General features: G+C 43.8%; 2 pseudogenes; one reads left to right on the top strand and one right to left on the bottom strand.

The window, feature by feature from the left end:
• Positions 1-6,810: 6,810 nt before the first annotated feature.
• LOC120853123 lies at positions 6,811-11,533 on the bottom strand (annotated as a pseudogene).
• Positions 11,534-14,878: 3,345 nt separating this feature from the next.
• On the top strand, positions 14,879-15,307 carry LOC120853138 (annotated as a pseudogene).
• Positions 15,308-17,885: the final 2,578 nt, after the last annotated feature.

Below are 17,885 nucleotides of genomic sequence, written 5' to 3'. Positions count from 1 at the left end.
ACGCTTTACCGTCTGAGCCACCGGGTAAAGAGTATCTTAATAATAAGCAGGGTGGAGCAATGTTGCCCACAAGGGGGCAGGGTCCTGGTTGCAGGAGTTAGTAAGAGGCTTGAGAACAAATTGATAAGTGGCAACAGACCAGATGTTCCATAAAAGTGGAGTGGAGATTTGATCCAGGGGTATGTTTGTAACTTTAGGAGAAGACTAGTAAGGGTCTGGGCCCAAACGGCCTATAGGGCTAACTCCCAAAGTGGCAAACATTATCCCCAGAAGCCCAACTGCCCAAATGCCAACAGATGGACTTTTAGCAGGCATTGTGTGCCTGTTTCCCACCCTAGCGGGTTCACTGAGAGATGCTGTTGTTGTACATGTTGTAGGAAACATGGAAGATGAAGGCCTGAATATTTAGAGAGGGATATTATACAGTATTTCCCTCCCAAGGGCCAGCTATTTTCTGGTTGTCCCTTCAGAAGATTGTAGAGGCAACACTGTGGGCCCGGACTGGGTTCAGGAAAAGAGCATGAAACAGGAGAGAAGGGGGCAGGGCACAACTTTTGAAAGAATGACATAGCCCAAGGGCAGAACATAAACTGATTAAAATCAAAGGGGTCCAAGATGACAAGTCAAATTCAACTAAACCTTGATCCCCAATCTGCAAGCTAAATGACACACCCAGAGGTGGCAGAACAGTTCCAAGTCACTGTCAAAAGAAAGAGGAGTAGGTGGTTCCCCAACGATTGAGATGATCCTCCCGCTCATTAGCATATGAATTCACCTAGCTGGCAAAAACTAGCCGCACCACATTCCATGGAGAAGCACTTGCCCTCTGCAATCGCCCACACCCTGTGGAGTGTGCTTCTCTCTATATCAGAACAAATCCACCTCTTACCTATTGCTGTGTCTCTAACTGAATTTTTGCAATGAGATGTCAGAGCCTGAGATTCGTTAGGTCCTGAAGCCAAGCACCATAGGTTTCGGCCAGGCTCAAGTCCCAGGAGAGAGGAGCTGAAGGACATGAGGAAAAAGCAGTGGGAAAAACATGCCGAGGAACCCCCTTCATGACCTGCCGGAAAATCTGCCAAATACCTGACCTGTGCTCACAGTTTTCATTGGCCTGATTCTTGGGGCAAAGAAGATTAAGGAGAGAAGAACCTCCACCGGCTTGGGTAACAGCTACTAGAGCACAGAGGATAGTGGAGCCTTCACACTGAGGAGTAGTCTCTCCAGAGTCCCTCAGTTGCACCCACTGCCCCTGGCCTGTCTGCTGGGGGTTCGAGGAAACAAGAAACGAGAGATTGTAAAGGAATTAAGATTCTGTTAAGCGTATGTCCTTCCAGCCATAGGACCTCCTACCTTAACCAGAGGTCTTCTGGAATTTGAGACTGAGCAGTGTGAGCTTTCTGCTGAGTTTGTTTTTCACTGCCCCAGTTTCCAGCACACTGGGCTTCTTGTCACTTCCCCTGCCCTGGGTTTTCTTCACATTCACCTTCCACTGTGGGAGCTTTCGCTGAGTTGGGTTCCTGCTGTGCTTGGCCTCCTCCTTGTGGGACTGTGCCGAGATTGTTTCAGCCAGGTTAAATCTGAGAAATGGCACCATAGATGTCAGGGATGTGTGTAATTTCCTGTTCTGTCTTGCCGAGACAAAAATTTGAAGCGACGGGTGGACTAGTGTTACAGCTCAGTTTTATTTAAAAAGGAAAGGAAAATACATAATTGAGGTGTGAGAGCATGCTGACCCAAAAGACTCGAAGAAAAGAGAGGCACCCAGCCCAATTTTCACTCCTCCTTTTATATGTTTTTTTTCTCCTCCCCCTGGGCCTGCCCTATGTAAATTGGGCTAGCCAGGAGTGCTGTTTGTTTCACCTGAGGTCCTCACTCTAGTCCTCAGACCTTCCTTTGCTCTATTTTTGCAAGTTTGTCCGTTCCTTGTCTTTTAGTCACCACCATTCTGGATTCCTTTTTCCTAATCTAACTGCCTAACAGAATAGCTATGTATAATTGAATCACTTTGCTGTACACCTGAAACCAACACAACATTGTTAATCAACTATACTCCGATATAAAATTTTTTTTAATTTTTAAATAAGGATGATAAGGGACTTCCCTGGTGGTCCAGTGGTTAAGAATCTGCCTTCTAATGCAGGGGACACAGGATTTATACCTGTTCGGGGAACTAAGATGCCACATGCGTTGGGGCAACTAAGCCCATGAACTGCAACTACTAAGCCCACACACAACAACTAGAGAGAAACCCGTGTGCTGCAACAAAGACTCCAGGTGCCGCAACTGAGACCTGATACAGCCAAAAATGAGTAGATAAATTTTCTGTTTAAATAAATGAAAGTTATTGGTTACACCCTTTTAAAAAGAAGGATATCACATCCTACTGCACAGGTTGTTGTGAAGCTTAAATGAAATAATACACATGAAATGCTCTGAACAGTACCTAGCACATAGAAAGTGCTCAATAATTGTGAGCTGTTATCTATTATCTTCCACGATGCCTGAAATTCTACTACTAAAGACTAACTTCTTGGGATTAAGGAGGGACTCTGGCCTGGCTGCTAGTCCTATGCTTTTCCTAGTCTCAGGTTAAGAAGTCCAATGACACTCCTACCGTATCCTGTGAGGAGTTAGACCCCTGCCTGGGGCCCCTGTCATTGCATCCCTGTTTAGTAATCTACCCAAAGTCCAATTCCTCTACAATCAATACCATATCTTTAGTCACCTTCTTGTGGCCTAACTCCAGCTGCTGAATTGCAGACCCATGAATAGAGTTCTCCCAGGCATGAAGTAGCTATTCAATTAATACTTGATTGACCAGCTACATTCCACTGGTCTCCTTGAAACTGACTTTGAATAGTACCATGTTTGCCCTCAGTGCCCACATGCTCACTGCCCACCCTGGGGCCCTCCTGCCATCTTCCATGAACAGATACATCCAAAACATCAGCCAACCACTACCCTTTTTCCATCTTCTTGACTGATTAAACCACATCATTAAATCTCTGAGGACTCTCCTCCAGAACACATGTTCAGTTCATTTCAGTTCAGTCGTTCAGTTGTGTCTGACGCTTTGTGACCCCATGAGCCACAGCACACCAGGTCTCCCTGTCCATCACCAACTCCCGGAGTCCAACCAAACCCATGTCCATTGAGTCAGTGATGCCACCCAACCATCTCATCTTCTGTCGTCCCCTTCACCTCCTGCCCTCAATTTTTCCCAGCATCAGTCTTTTCCAATGAGTCAACTCTCCACATCAGGTGACCAAAGTATTGGAGTTTCAGCTTCAACATCAGTCCTTCCAACAAACACCCAGGATTGATCTCTTATAGGATGGACTGGTTGGATCTCCTTGCAGTCCAAGGGACTCTCAAGAGTCTTCTCCAATACCACAGTTCAAAAGCATCAATTCTTTGGTGCTCAGCTTTCTTTATAGTCCAACTCTCACATCCATACATGACCAATGGAAAAACCATAGCCTTGACTAGATGGACCTTTGTTGACAAAGTAATGTCTCTGCTTTTGAATATGCTGTCTAGGTTGGTCATAACTTTCCTTCCAAAGAGTAAGTGTCTTTTAATTTCATGGCTGCAATCACCATCTGCAGTGATTTTGGAACCCCCCAAAATAAAGTCAGCCACTGTTTCCGCTGTTTCCCTATCTATTTGCCATGAAGTGATGGGACCGGATGACATGATCTTAGTTTTCTGAATGTTGAGCTTTAAGCCAACTTTTTCACTCTCCTCTTTCACTTTCATCAAGAGGCTTTTTAGTTCTTCTTCACTTTCTGCCATAAAGGTGGTGTCATCTGCATATCTGAGGTTATTAATATTTCTCCTGGCAATCTTGATTCCAGCTTGTGCTTCTTCCAGCCCAGTGTTTCTCACGATGTATTCTGCGTGTAAGTTAAATAAGCAGGGTGACAATATACAGCCTTGACATACTCCTTTTCCTATTTGGACCAGTCTGTTGTTCCGTGTCCAGTTCTAACTGTTGCTTCCTGACCTGCATACAGATTTCTCAAGAGGCAGGTCAGGTGATCTGGTACTCCCATCTCTTTCAGAATTTTCCACAGTTTATTGTGATCCACACAGTCAAAGGCTTTGGCATAATCAATAAAGCAGAAATAGATGTTTTTCTGGAACTCTCTTGCTTTTTCCATGATCCAGCGGATGTTGGCAATTTGATCTCTGGTTCCTCTGCTTTTTCTAAAACTACCTTGAACATCTGGAAGTTCACGGTTCACGTATTGCTGAAGCCTGGCTTGGAGAATTTTGAGAACTGCTTTACTAGCGTGTGAGATGAGTGCAATTGTGTGGTAGTTTGAGCATTCTTTGGCATTGCCTTTCTTTGGGATTGGAATGAAAACTGACCTTTTCCAGTCCTGTGGCCACTGCTGAGTTTTCCAAATTTGCGAGCATATTGAGTGCAGCAATTTCACAGCATCATTTTTCAGGATTTGAAACAGCTCAACTGGAATTCCATCACCTCCACTAGCTTTGTTCATAGTGATGCTTTCTAAGGCCCACTTGACTTCACATTCCAGGATGTCTGGCTCTAGGTGAGTGATCATACCATCATGATTATCTGGGTTGTGAAGATCTTTTTTGTACAGTTCTTCTGTGTATTCTTGCCACCTCTTTAATATCTTCTGCTTCTGTTAGGTCCATACCATTTCTGTCCTTTGTTAAGCCCATCTTTGCATAAAATGTCCCCTTGGTATCTCTAGTTTTCTTGATGAGATCTCTAGTTTTTCCCATTCTATTGTTTTCCTCTAGTTCTTTGCACTGATCACTGAGGAAGGCCTTCTTATCTCTCCTTGCTATTCTTTGGAACTCTGCATTCAAATGGGTATATCTTTCCTTTTCTCCTTTGCTTTTCACTTCTCTTCTTTTCACAGCTATTTGTAAGGCCTCCTCAGACAGCCATTTTGCTTTATTGCATTTCTTTTTCTTGGGGATGGTCTTGATCCCTGTCTCCTGTACAATGTCATGAACCTCCGTCCATAGTTCATCAGCCATAAAAAGGAACACATTTGAGTCAGTTCTAATGAGGTGGATGAATCTAGAGCCTATTATACAGAGTGAAGTAAGTCAGAAAGAGAAAGATAAACATCATATACTAACACATATATTTGGAATTTAGAAAGATGATACTGATGAATTTATTTGCAATGCAGCAATGGAGAAATAGACACAGAGAATAGACTTATAGACACGGGGAGAGGAGAGGAGAGGGTGAGGTGTATGTAGAGAGTAACAAGGAAACTGACATTACCATATGTAAAATAGATAGCCAATGGGAATTTGCGGTACATCTCAGGGAACTCAAAGAGGGGCTCTGTATCAACCTAGAGGGGAGGGGTGGGGAGGGAGATGGGAGGATGGTTCAAGAGGGAGGGGACATATGTAGACCTATGGCTGATTCATGTTGATGTTTGACAGAAGACAACAAAATTCTGTAAAGCAATTATCCTTCAATTAAAAAATAAATTTAAAAAAAGAATTTGCATGCCATAACTAAAAATTCAGCATGCCTAAACAAAGATTGAGATACACATGCCACAACTAAGACTAGGCACAACCAAATAAATAAATATAAATATCTTTTAAAAAGACCTCTGACAGAAGTTGCAACTCTGTTAAGACTTGTCAAGGACCATGACTACTAAGGTGCAAATCTAACTTTTTTGGGTAGCACGTTGAAATATTACTCAACTCATAATTTCCTCAGTTTAGCCAAAGTCATAGTCCAAGAAGGATGACCTTCACTGCCCAGTCGCAAGTATAATCTACTTTGAGACCTTGATCTTCTCCCTTTCTCCCCTCTCCCCCGATGCCTCTTATTGGCCAAAAGCAGCAGGAAACCAAGTAAAAAGGCTATGGATGCAAGACACACACAAGTTAGCTTCCCAGGACAGGGATAATGAAGGAGAGGTGTGTGGGACTTCTTTGGTGGTACAGTGGATAAGAATCCGCCTGCCAATGGAGAAGACACAGGTTCGACCCCTGGTCCAGGAATATTCCACTTGCCTCGGGACAACTAAGCCTATGCACCATAACTTGTGAGCCTGTGCTCCAGAGTCCACAAGCCGCAACCACTGAAACCCGTGTACTCTAGAATCCATGCTTCGCAACAAGAGAAGCCACCACAACTAGAGTGTAGCCCCCGCTCGCTGCAACTAAAGAAAGCCCACGCATACCCACGAAGACCCAGTGCAGCCAAAAATTAAATATATAAATAAAAAGTATTTTAAAAAATGAGAGAGAGGTGTGAGGAGCAGATCTGGTGGAAGAAACAAAAAACATCCAGCAGAGTTAACAAAGTATATGAAGAGTTGTGTTAATACTCCAGCACGTGTCTTTAGCAGAGGCACTGGTTTAAAGAAGTAGGTGAGACTTAGCATGCAGACTGGGACTAAACCAGAAGTCACAAACCAAACCCACAGGAAACTCAGAATGTAGACACATTTTGTTTGGCCCATAGAACATATGGGTATATATATATTTTCAAATCAAAAACAGCAAATGTTTTCAAATCAGGAGATATCACAAAGAAATATAATTTCTGGCTTTTCTTTAAAAATTGGAAGATCCAGCAACACTCGGCCCATTTCCTATAGGGCAATGCTCAGCTGGAGCTAACCACAGCCCCTTTAGACAGGGCATGCCTTCTCCAAATTTCCTCGGACCCCACCACCTTCTCTTCCATGCCTAACACTGAGGTCTAGAGTGAGTTTTCAGCCTGGAGGTGTCAATCAGTCTGAGGAGTATTTTCTTTCTTTCTTTCTTTCTTTTTTTCATTAAAAAAAATAAAGTTTATTAGATCATAATGTTGTCTGAATTTACCACCTTTGTCAAAAGTGAACTCAAAGCTTCCAATGTCTATAATTCCTCAAAGTCAGCAACTTATGGACAGCTTCAGCATCCACAGTCGACCTTTCACTAGCCAGACAAACCTCCCGAAACAATTGCAGTGACCGAGTCATCTTCTCAAATTCTCTTGCTTTTCTATGTCCCTTTTGAATAACCTCCTCGAAGATTTGCAAGCCTAGCTGCATTAAAGCCACAGCTTTTAGGACAGGCTCCTTTAATGAATTTATAGAGGAAGGTAATAGTCTCCTAGCTGGGATCTTCATATTCATTTTCATATGCCCTAGAAGCACAGCAACATTTTGAGAATAATCTTCAACTAGTGAATGGTAGTGGGTAGAAAACAATGTACGACACTTTCTATTCTCAGCAAGTTCTTTAACAACTGCATTTGCTATTGCTGTCCTATCAAACACAGCAGTACCTCTTCCTAATTCATCCACAAGCACCAAAGAATGTGCTTGTGTAAGTATACTGGCAGTTTCACTCAATTCAACAAATAATGTACTTTCACCTGACATTATTCTGTCTGAGGCACCAAATTTAATTGGTGTGAGCCTACGCACTTCAAATGGTACCTAACAGCCCATCTGGGCCATTACAGCTAATAGGCCAGCCTGTCTCATGAGTGTAGACTTGCCTCCCATATTTGGCCCAGTAACAAGCACACAATAAGCTTTGCCATTTTCCTCCTCCTCTTCCTCACAGCCTATTAGAATGTCATTAGGAATAAAGTCATCACCAAAAAAGTCTTCGTAATGCAGGGATGGCATGATCCTTTAATGTCTAGAGAGGGAGGAGTAGCTTCTTCTGGCAACAGAATTACTGGAAGATACATAGGACCATCACCCCTTGACTGTAGTTAGCCAGGCATGATAAGACATCCAACACTGTGATGCACTCAGCAGCCGGCCAGTCCTTATAATTTTTAGCAAGGGTATAGAACAGTCACCCCATGCAGTCTTTTAATAACGTGTCTCTCTGTTCTTCAGCATTTTTCAGATTAACCAACTTCTCAGTTTTGGTCCAGTATTGTTTACAGCCCTTTTGAGTGGATTTCAACTCATATTATTCTGGCAAATCATGGGTGATAAAATTCTCTGGAATTTCCAACAGGGAATGATTCCTACCGATTCCCCAGTTAACTGTGGTCCTACAGCCAATTCAACTGTGCTGTTTCTCTAAGTATTCCAGGAGGCTCTGTTTTTTCTCTTATTTCAGCAAGAGCTTGATCATAATCAGAGTCAAATCCTGCTTTGGGAGTAATCAGTACAACAGTCGTTGGAGCCTTTTCATGGTCAAAGGTCCCATTAGTCAGTTCTAAAGTCAAATCAGGAAAGCGGCCTTCAGGATTTATTGTCTGCAGAGTAAGGACCTGCTTAAGGATTTTAGACTTAAAGTCATCAATGACTTCTTCCATAATCCCTATAATTTTACATATTACTTTGAATCCTTCCAGAGCCGAAAGAAAATCAATAATCTTTTTTTTTTTTTTTTTTTTTTCGCTGTATGTGGTTTCTTCATACATTATAGCCCGGCTACCTGGCTGGTTCTGGCTCTTGAGGGGTGAGCCAACATTATGAACTTTACTCAGTAGTCTCTCAAGATCTGGAAGCTTCTTCAGAAGGTCTAAAACCTCAGAGATTTTGTCAGGCACAACCACTAGGTCTTCTGTGGCATCCAGACAATCACTGATAGCATGAGGGTTAAGAGTAGGGCACAAAGCCACTGCTTTAAAAGCCATTTACCAAAGGGAGTATGGCAAGTATCAATCTTCTCTAACAAGGTCCCTTTAGTAGAGGCATTTCTTCCATTCAAAAAAATCTCAAAGTTGTTCAGTGTCACAGCATCTAGCACCATTCGTTGATTGGCTTTAGCAAAGACAGCACCAGGTCTTGTAGCATAGACCCTGTCAGAATCCAAGAGAACATACTCTTCAAAATTAGCCATTGATAAAAGCTCCTGGTCAATAAGGCATTTTTTGAGGTAGAAGACACAACCACCAAGAGCAGAGAGGGCCAATTCACTCTTCTCTCCTGGTGTCAATCCAATAGAATCTGACTCCGAGGTCATACCTTTAAGCACCTGGGGTAGCATCACCCTACCATCCTCACTTAACTTGTCTGTAAAATATCCTTCTTGAAGGAGAGTTCTCAAAGTTTTGGCTACATCCCAAAACTGGGAGCCTGGTATCAGACCTTCCTGAAGAGAAGGCAAAGACAAAGTCGCTCAGTCGTGTCCGACTCTTTGCGACCCCATGGACTGTAGCCCACCAAGCTCCTCCATCCATGGAATTTTCTAGGCAAGAGTACCAGAGTGGGTTGTCATTTCCTTCTCCAGGGGATCTTCCCGACCCGGGGATCGAACCCAGGTCTTCCGCATTGCAGGCAGACACTTTACCGTCTGAGCCACCAGGGAATCAAAGAGGATAATAAACTCTTGAGAATCATCTTAGTTTCTGTTCAGAGATTTCCTCTTTCAAATAAGACTTCTACTGAAGGAGAGTGTGCCACTAAACTCCTAAACCTGGAACAGTGGCAATCATCTGAAAACCGACCTATGAAGAACCTCCCCAGTGAGGTATCGACAAATCATATTCCATACTCACAAATGTGGCCAGAAGACTCCTCCCTCTCTTTGAGGCTAAGAAGATACTTACTGCAGTTCCCTGAGGGGTCACCTTCCAGCACACTGTAGGTCTGTGTGCCCTTGGTAATGACCCTACAGATCTCCCTCCGCACCACTCTGTCATACTAAGATATGTGTGCCATTTTTCAGCATCGTGCCTCCATCATGTCTGGGGTCTCAGTCTGTTCTACTCATGCTACTTTATAGCCATTCTGGACCAGGGAATCTGAGTATTGGCCTAACGCAATTTCAGGGAGACCAGAATGGGCCCAGTTGCCTTTCATGAATACCAGCCCTAGTTCACTGACTCCAATAAGAGCATCCCTGTGGTACAGCTCATAAAACTTCCCCACTTTATAAAATATGACCAGATCAAAGTTCTGAGACTTAATTTGTAACCACTTCCTCATCCCAGGAGTACAGGAATTAAGGAAATCCTCAGGCACATAGAATTGATGCTTTCGAAATGTGGTGTTGGAGAAGACTCTTGAGAGTCCCTTGGACTGCAAGGAGATCCAACCAGTCCATTCTGAAGGAGATCAACCCTGGGATTTCTTTGGAAGGAATGATGCTAAAGCTGAAACTCCAGTACTTTGGCCACCTCACGCGAAGAGTTGACTCATTGGAAAAGACTCTGATGCTGGGAGGGATTGGGGGCAGGAAGAGAAGGGGACGACCAAGGATGAGATAGCTGGATGGCATCACTGACTCGATGGACGCGAGTCCGAGTGAACTCTGGGAGTTGGCGATGGACAGGGAGGCCTGGCATGCTGCGATTCATGGGGTCACAAAGAGTCAGACACAACTGAGCGACTGAACTGAACTGAACTGAACTCAGGCACATAGAGTGTGGATGCATCAAAATCAGGGTGATCAGGCCACCTCCTGTGCACATCGCGTCTCTTTTCCTCCTTACGCAGCTCTAAAGTTTCATGATACAGTGGGGGGATTACTGTCATCACATCTTCCACTAATGTGGGTTTGGGATTCAGAATTTTGAGGGGCAGAGAGAGCACTCAATGTACTCTTGGTTTCTGATGAAATGTCAGTTCTTCGCTTGGTGACTGAGGGCATTTCCTTCCTTGAACTCTTCCTCTTGAGGGAACCATTTCCAGTTACCATTCTCTTCCGCTTTGGAGCAACTTTGACAGGGCTGTCCAAGCCTTCAGTGTCCCTGTCCCCCATGCCACTGCTTATTTCATCACTATCCTTCCTCCTTAGCGTCTGCCTTAAATTCCACATCAGAGCCACCAATGTCATTCTCAGAGTCCGATATGACCTTTCGTTTTTTTTTTACTTGGCGGCTACTTCACCTGGATCTTTGCACCTCTGGCCTCACTTCCTCTTCACTCTCAATTTCATTTTCCTCTTCACTCTCATGTGATGTATAAGTGGCACCTGCCTCCGTCTCTTCTTCCTCCTCTGGCTCTGAGGGCTCATCACATACTGCCAGCTCAAGCCTCTTAATCTTGTCTTTATTCAAGGCTTCATCTGCACGCTGCATTGCTCTGAATATTTCAGGCTTTGCAGTGTAAAAACGACCTCCTTTCTGGGCTTCCTTTGAATGTGAACCTGTATATGGCTTTAACAGCCTTCTGCTAACCCAGCCCCTTGTTGGGCTATTATCAAAAAACTGTACATGAATTCGGGCAGACTTTCCTTTCTCACAAATGAATGTTCCATCAAAAGAGTGGTTATAAACCAGGCAAGGCCACCAAGGGTAACCCTCCATCTTGGTCCAAACCAAATCACCTGGTGAGAAGTCACAAGAACTGCTGGTGGGGACTGCAGGGGATGCCAACTTTCACAGCCCTCCGCTGAGGTTCCTGGCCTCAGCCCCTGCCATGGTAACCGCTAGGGGCTCTGGCCCAGCCTCGCTCCAGGCCACATCCCCGCCTGGGGAAAGGGAGGCCCCAATACTAGCAGCAGTGGCGCTGCTTTCACTTGAGGTCCTGACAGGGGCTTTGCCGGCATTATTCACGGCTGGAAACTTAGGGAAGAAGCTATACAGTGTGTTCTGTCGCGACATAGCCACAGTTGCCGAGGCTCAGCCACTCGGTCGTACCGACCCACTAGATGCAAGGCATCTACTGCTCGGGCCCTGCTGGCGGAAGATCTCTCTTTCTTTCTTTTTAAATTCGAAATATTTTTTCTTCCAGTTTTAATGAAATATATGATATGACATATAACACACACACACACACACAAAAATAAAACTTAAGAAAAGAGATATAACTGACAAAGAGCACTGGGTAAGTTCAAGGTAAACAGGGGTGTTTACTTATAGTAGAAAAGTACTTTTCTGGATCCGCAGGTATCCCCTGCTTTTCAAAAGTTCGCTTTTTCATCACTTCACTTTTATAAAGGACGTACATTAGTACCTGTTTTCACCAACCAAAAGAAATCAGAGAAGAATTTTTGCTCTTACCGAAGAAAGAGGAAAATCAAAAATAGTGTTCCACATTCGTTTTACAGCGAGCCCTTAAAAACTTAAGAGAATCGGCTTGCACCCTGAGAAGCCAGAGTGGCCCACTAAGCTCCCTCCTCGGGAATGACACGCAGCATCGCGGCATCAGGCTGCCGTAGCGCTGAGCTGTGTCTGTGAGCATCTGTCTTCTCTCAGTTTATCCTGTGCCTCCATTAGCAAGATGTGTCTTAAAGCAATTGCTTCTTTGCCTTATATCTTTCAGCTTAAAAGAAGATTTCATAGGAATACTCTACTTTTGAATAGCAGGGGAAACCTGCAAGTCTCTACCAAGGTGGAAAAACAAAAGAGGGCTGAATTTTTCCTGAAACATGGAAGAGAACATTTTCTTTATGGAAGGGAAGAGCATTCCCACAGTGTTATAATATGCACACAAAGTGTTTCTGTGTCAAAAGGGTATAAATCAAGAGACCATTTTTCTTTCATCCAGCCCACTTCACTCAATTATGTTACCTGCCTGGAACCCTGTAAGCAATGTAGCTTGAGGTTCTGGACTAGAGCCATGCAGGTGGAAAGCAGAAAAATCATCTAAATTTCATGTCACTTACCCACAATATTCTTTATACTTATTGCTATTCCCTACCACTATTGCTCAATCTCCAAACATCTCTGAGCCGAAGAGCTCCCCAGCCCCACCATCACCTGTCTTCTAAATAACCTGTGGGCATCTGGATCTCAAAGGTTCTGCAGCATTGCCAGGTGGGGACATCCTCTAGGCAGGTAGAAAAATGGTACTAGAGGCAAATACCAGTGAGGGAGAGATAGTGGTAACTTCACTGAGTTAAAGCAATGTGGAAAGAAAACTGTAGAGATCACGAACAGAGCTGTAAGAGGCACAAATAATTAAAAACTGAGGAGAGGCAATTCAAGTAAAGGAAACTCAATAAAAGTAATTAGTTACCCAAGTGATGGAAGAGCTGAGACACTAAAGGGACAATGAGGCAATCCCAGGAAGTTTTTGCCACCCCTGGGCCTGACAGAACAAAAGAAGGAGACGATCATGCCAGAAACCAGAATCAGGACTTTTGGTGGAAAGGACAGGAGCCGAGGCTGCCTACCCTGAGCTGGGGCTACAGGGAAAGGGTGCGGTCTACTGAGCTGGAAATGACAGAGACTGAAGCACTGCCTGAGAAACCACCCTAGTCTCCTGCCAGCTCCTTTCATGGGCCATGGCTGACTCATGTTAATGTTTGACAGAAAACAACAAAATTCTGTAAAGCAATTATTCTTCAATCAAAAAAAAAAAAAAGAGTTTGCATGCCATAACTAAAAATCCAGCACGCCAAAACAAAGACCAAGATACACGTGCCACAGAAAGGCTTTGTAGGCTTGATACAAACAGCAGGGAAAGAGCAGAGAACAAATCTGGGAGCAACTGCAAATAGCTGAGTAGAAATCAGACTTTGGAGGATTCACAAGGAATTGAGGAATAAGAAACAGAAGCAGCAAATGCAAACCACACATTTGTCCTTTCTGCTATTTCAGTGTATCAGTGCAAACTTGGTCCTGTTTGCGTTCTTATATTCCTGAGATTCAGTTCAGTTGCTCAGTCATGTCAGATTCTTTGCAACCCCATGAACCGCAGCACGCCAGGCCTCCCTGTCCATCACCAACTCCCGGAGTCCAACCAAACCCATGTCCATCGAGTCAGTGATGCCATCCAACCATCTCATCCTCTGCCGTCCCCTTCTCCTCCTGCCCTCAATCTTTCCCAGCATCAGCATCTTTTCAAATAAGTCAGCTCTTCGCATGAGATGGCCAAAATACTGGAGTTTCAGCTTCAACATCAGTCCCTCCAATGAACACCCAGGACTGATCTCCTTTAGGATGGACTGGTTGGATCTCCTTGCAGTCCAAGGGACTCTCAAGAGTCTTCTCCAACACCACAGTTCAAAAGCATCAGTTCTTCAGCCCTCAGCTTTCTTTATAATCCAACTCTCACATCCATACATAACTACTGGAAAAACCATAACCTTGACTAGATGGACCTTTGTTGACAAAGTAATATCTCTGCTTTTTAATATGCTGTCTAGGTTGGTCATAACTTTCCTTCCTAGGAGTAACCGTCTTTTAATTTCATGCCTGCAATCACCATTTGCAGTGATTTTGGAGCCCAGAAAAATAAAGTCAGCCACTGTTTCCACTGTTTCCCCATCTATTTGCCATAAAGTGATGGGACCGGATGTCATGATCTTAGTTTTCTGAATGTTGATTAGGGGGAAGCTAATGCCTAAACGCTGATTTTAGAAGCTCTATTTCAAGTTAATATTCCCTAAATGGAATAGCTTTTCCCCAAGTTTCTCCTTTCTCATTTTCTGCTGAAATTTACCTATTTGTTACTTTATAATTCCTTTTCTTCATGAATAAGTTCTTTTTACACAATTTTTAACTCTTCTGCAATCAGGAATTCAGCAATGGGATGCTGTTCTTGTTATTACTTTGTAATTACAAAGCAGTAAATCCATTCATTTGAGAGCTAGTCAGCCTGTGATTTAAAATAACATCTAAGTAGAGACTAGGACCCCTCCTCTATTGGAGAGATGAAGTTTTCCATTTCAATAATAGGAACAGCAAACAGCGCAGAATATAGATACTCTGTATCCATTAAGTGGTGTGCTTCTAAATCAGGTGATTACTACTGTAATCATACAGTCAGTGCAATAAAGGCTGGCTGATTTAAGAGAGCAAGACATTACCCGGAGACAGAACAAGCCCAAGACCTAGAGTATTTTAAAAACATAGCTCTAACTTTCAATTTTCTCATTTGAAATTTTAGAATAATGATCAATGCCCCAACTACCTCACAGAGTTTTGGAAGGTCAAATCAGACAAGTGCCTGAGTATGCCTTTTTAAAATGCAGCGCAGATCCTTTCCAAGGAGCTGACAAGATGGCGGAAGTGGAACAGAATTAGAAGCGGACCATCCGCAAGTTCACCTACCGTGGCGTGGATCTCGACCGTGTCCTAAAACCTGGACATGTCCTGTGAGCAGCCGATGCAGCTGTAAGGTGAGCGGCGGCGGTGGCGGCTGAACCGCGGCCTCCTGCGGAAGCGAGACTGGCTGCTGAAACGGATGCGCTGCCCCTGGCTGGAGAAGCCCGAGGTGGGGAAGACGCACCTGCGCAGACTGATCTTCCTGCCCTAGATGCTGGACAGCATGATGGGCGTCTACAACCGCAAGACCTTCAACCTGCTGGAAATCAAGCTTGAGATGATTGGCCACTACCTAGGCAAGTTCTCCGTCACTTACAAGCCGGTGAAGCACAGCGGGCCAGGCATGGGGCCACACACTCCTCCTGATTCCTCCCCCTCAAGTAGCCTGCTGGCCAACGGAAGAGACTTTTAAAAATAGATAAATTTTTAAAATGCAGTATAAAATATATCCACAGAGCCAAAATGCCTAGGGTCCAAATACAGGCCCACCAGTTTTTGGCCATGTGAACTTGAGTAAATTATTGAACTTCTCTGTGCCTAAAGTTTCTCATCTGTAAAGTGGAAAGAGTAGAGGGGCCCTCATCATGGCTTTTAACTAATGACTATCTGAGGCGAGGGTACAAAAGCCCTCCTCCATTCCTAGCAATGAGGCAAGGTACCATTTACACTCCAGAGCCCCCAGACATCACGCTGAGACCATACTTCACCCGAAATCCCATCCTTGTGTAGTATCTTCTCTTTTCTTACTCTGCTTCCCTCTCTCCCTTACCAGTTTTCCTTAAGAACATTAAGGAACTCTTAATAAACCTCATGCACACAAATTGCTTTTGCAGACTCTGTTTTTATAGAGCCCAAACTAAGTTCAGTACCACTCACACGAAGTTGCTGATAATACAAGAAGAGAACTTGAAACAGTGCCTGGCATGTAGTAATTTCTCAGTAACACTGAATAGAAAATGGGCCAGAAAACACAGTCACATGATAATACAATAATGATTTTACAAAACCCCTGGCTTCCTGGGAAGGCTCAGGAGGCACAGAATATGTGTGTACTTATAGCTGATTCACATTGTTATACAGTGGAGACTGGCATAGCATTGTGGAACAATTATACTCTAATGAAAAAAAATAAATTTAAAAAAATGTTTAAAGAAAAAAACCTGGCTTGCAGTTAACATGTATGGAGATTTAAAGTCCTCCCTCTTGAAGTAATACCATTTGCAGCAACAAGGATGAACCTAGATAGTGTCAAACTAAGTGAAGTAAGTCAAAAAGAGAAAGACGAATCCCATATGATAGACATAGCAAACAACCTGTGGTTGCAGGCAGGGAGTGGGGAGGATGGATTGGGAGTTTGGAAATTATGTGAAAAATAATATATATGTGTATGACTGGATCACTCTGCTGTACAGCAGAAGTTAAGACAGCATTGTAAACAATTATACTTCAATAATTTTTTGTTTTAAAAAAAGACATCCCTCTATCCTAACAAGTAAAAAGCTGAACAAACTGAAAAATCAGCAGCTCGACTTAGATCTGGCAGAATTGAGATTACAAGGTAACACCCCTAAAACTGGAGAGACAGACAGGGGGATACTGAGAATTACAACGTATTAGAGCAGAAATCCACAGGCAGAAGGCTCCACAGAAACAGTTGCTGGGGTAAGAAAACCTGAACTGTAATTGACAAATTGCTGGAAGCTCAGTGTGGATAAATCTGAGAGATGAGAATTCCAGGTGGACCCAATCATTGGATGTGGGGGTGGGGAATAATTGGGGGGCGGAGGGTAGATTCTATGAGTTTTACCTCCAGGAGCTCTTCCAGGTTCTTACAGTGAAGAAATGAAAAATATATATATATCCCCTGGTGCTTCCTGCATGGGGAGGGGGAAAGTAACCATTTTGAAATAATCAGAGTATCCTATTCTAACAGAGCCTGCCCTCAAGAGAAATTATTTTACTAGATCCTAAATTATTGGGGTTTTATCAGAGCCTAACTAAACCAGCAGAAGGGAAATGCCCAACTCTAGTCCCTCTAGCCATCCTGTCCCAGCTAAGATGGTGGGGCACTTGTGAAGTCCACAGTCCTGGGGCACCGGCTCACTAAGAGACTGATACCTAATCCTAGGACTGTAGAACACTTCCTCTGCCCCCACAAAAAAACTTACCACCACATCCCTGAAGGACTATTCCCTGCAGTTCCTTACATCCCACTTTGAACAAAAAATTACAAGACGTAATAAAATGAAAAAAAAAAAAAAAGTTTGAAGAGAGAAAGCAAGCATCGGAACCAAACTCAGATATGGCAAAGATGTTGAAATGATCAAATGGGAATTTAAAACAACCATGATTGGGAATTCGCTGGCTGTCCGGTGGTTAGGACTTGGCACTTTCACTGCCAGGGCCTGGGTTCCATCCCTGATGGAGCAACTAATGTGGTGCACCCCTCCCCACCCCCACCACACCCCCACAAAAAACAACTCTCTCAATATATTAAGGACTGTAATGGAGGTTGAGTTTAATTTCTCTCTGATTGAGTATGGACTGGACTTATTGGATCACATCTATTGAACAGATTAAAGCAGAAGTGACAGGATGTCTCTTCCAATAGTAGGTTATATAAAGACTGGAGTTTCCATCTGGGGTGCTCTCACCTCCTCCTTCCTTGTCCTCGATCCTGTACTATTGAGGAAGCCCTACAAAAATGTTCACATGACAAGGAGCTGTAGCTGCTGCCAAGAACCCCCATGAGATATCTTGAAAATGGACTCTCCGGCTCTTCACATGTTTGCAGCCCTGGCCGACCAGTTAACTGCAACCTCACAAGAGATCAGGAGCCAGTGTCTGGATTCTTGACCCACAGAAACTCTGACCCTAGAAATGTTTGTTGCTTTAAGCTGCCAAATCTAGGGCAATCTGTTACACAGCAATCGATAGCTGACCACCTGGAAAGATAATAAAA

Source organism: Oryx dammah, unplaced genomic scaffold (genome assembly GCF_014754425.2).
Source record: "Oryx dammah isolate SB20612 unplaced genomic scaffold, SCBI_Odam_1.1 HiC_scaffold_26, whole genome shotgun sequence".
NCBI lineage: Eukaryota > Metazoa > Chordata > Mammalia > Artiodactyla > Bovidae > Oryx > Oryx dammah.
The sequence above is the reverse complement of the archived record's forward strand: the minus strand, read 5'-3'. Positions and strand labels throughout refer to the sequence as shown.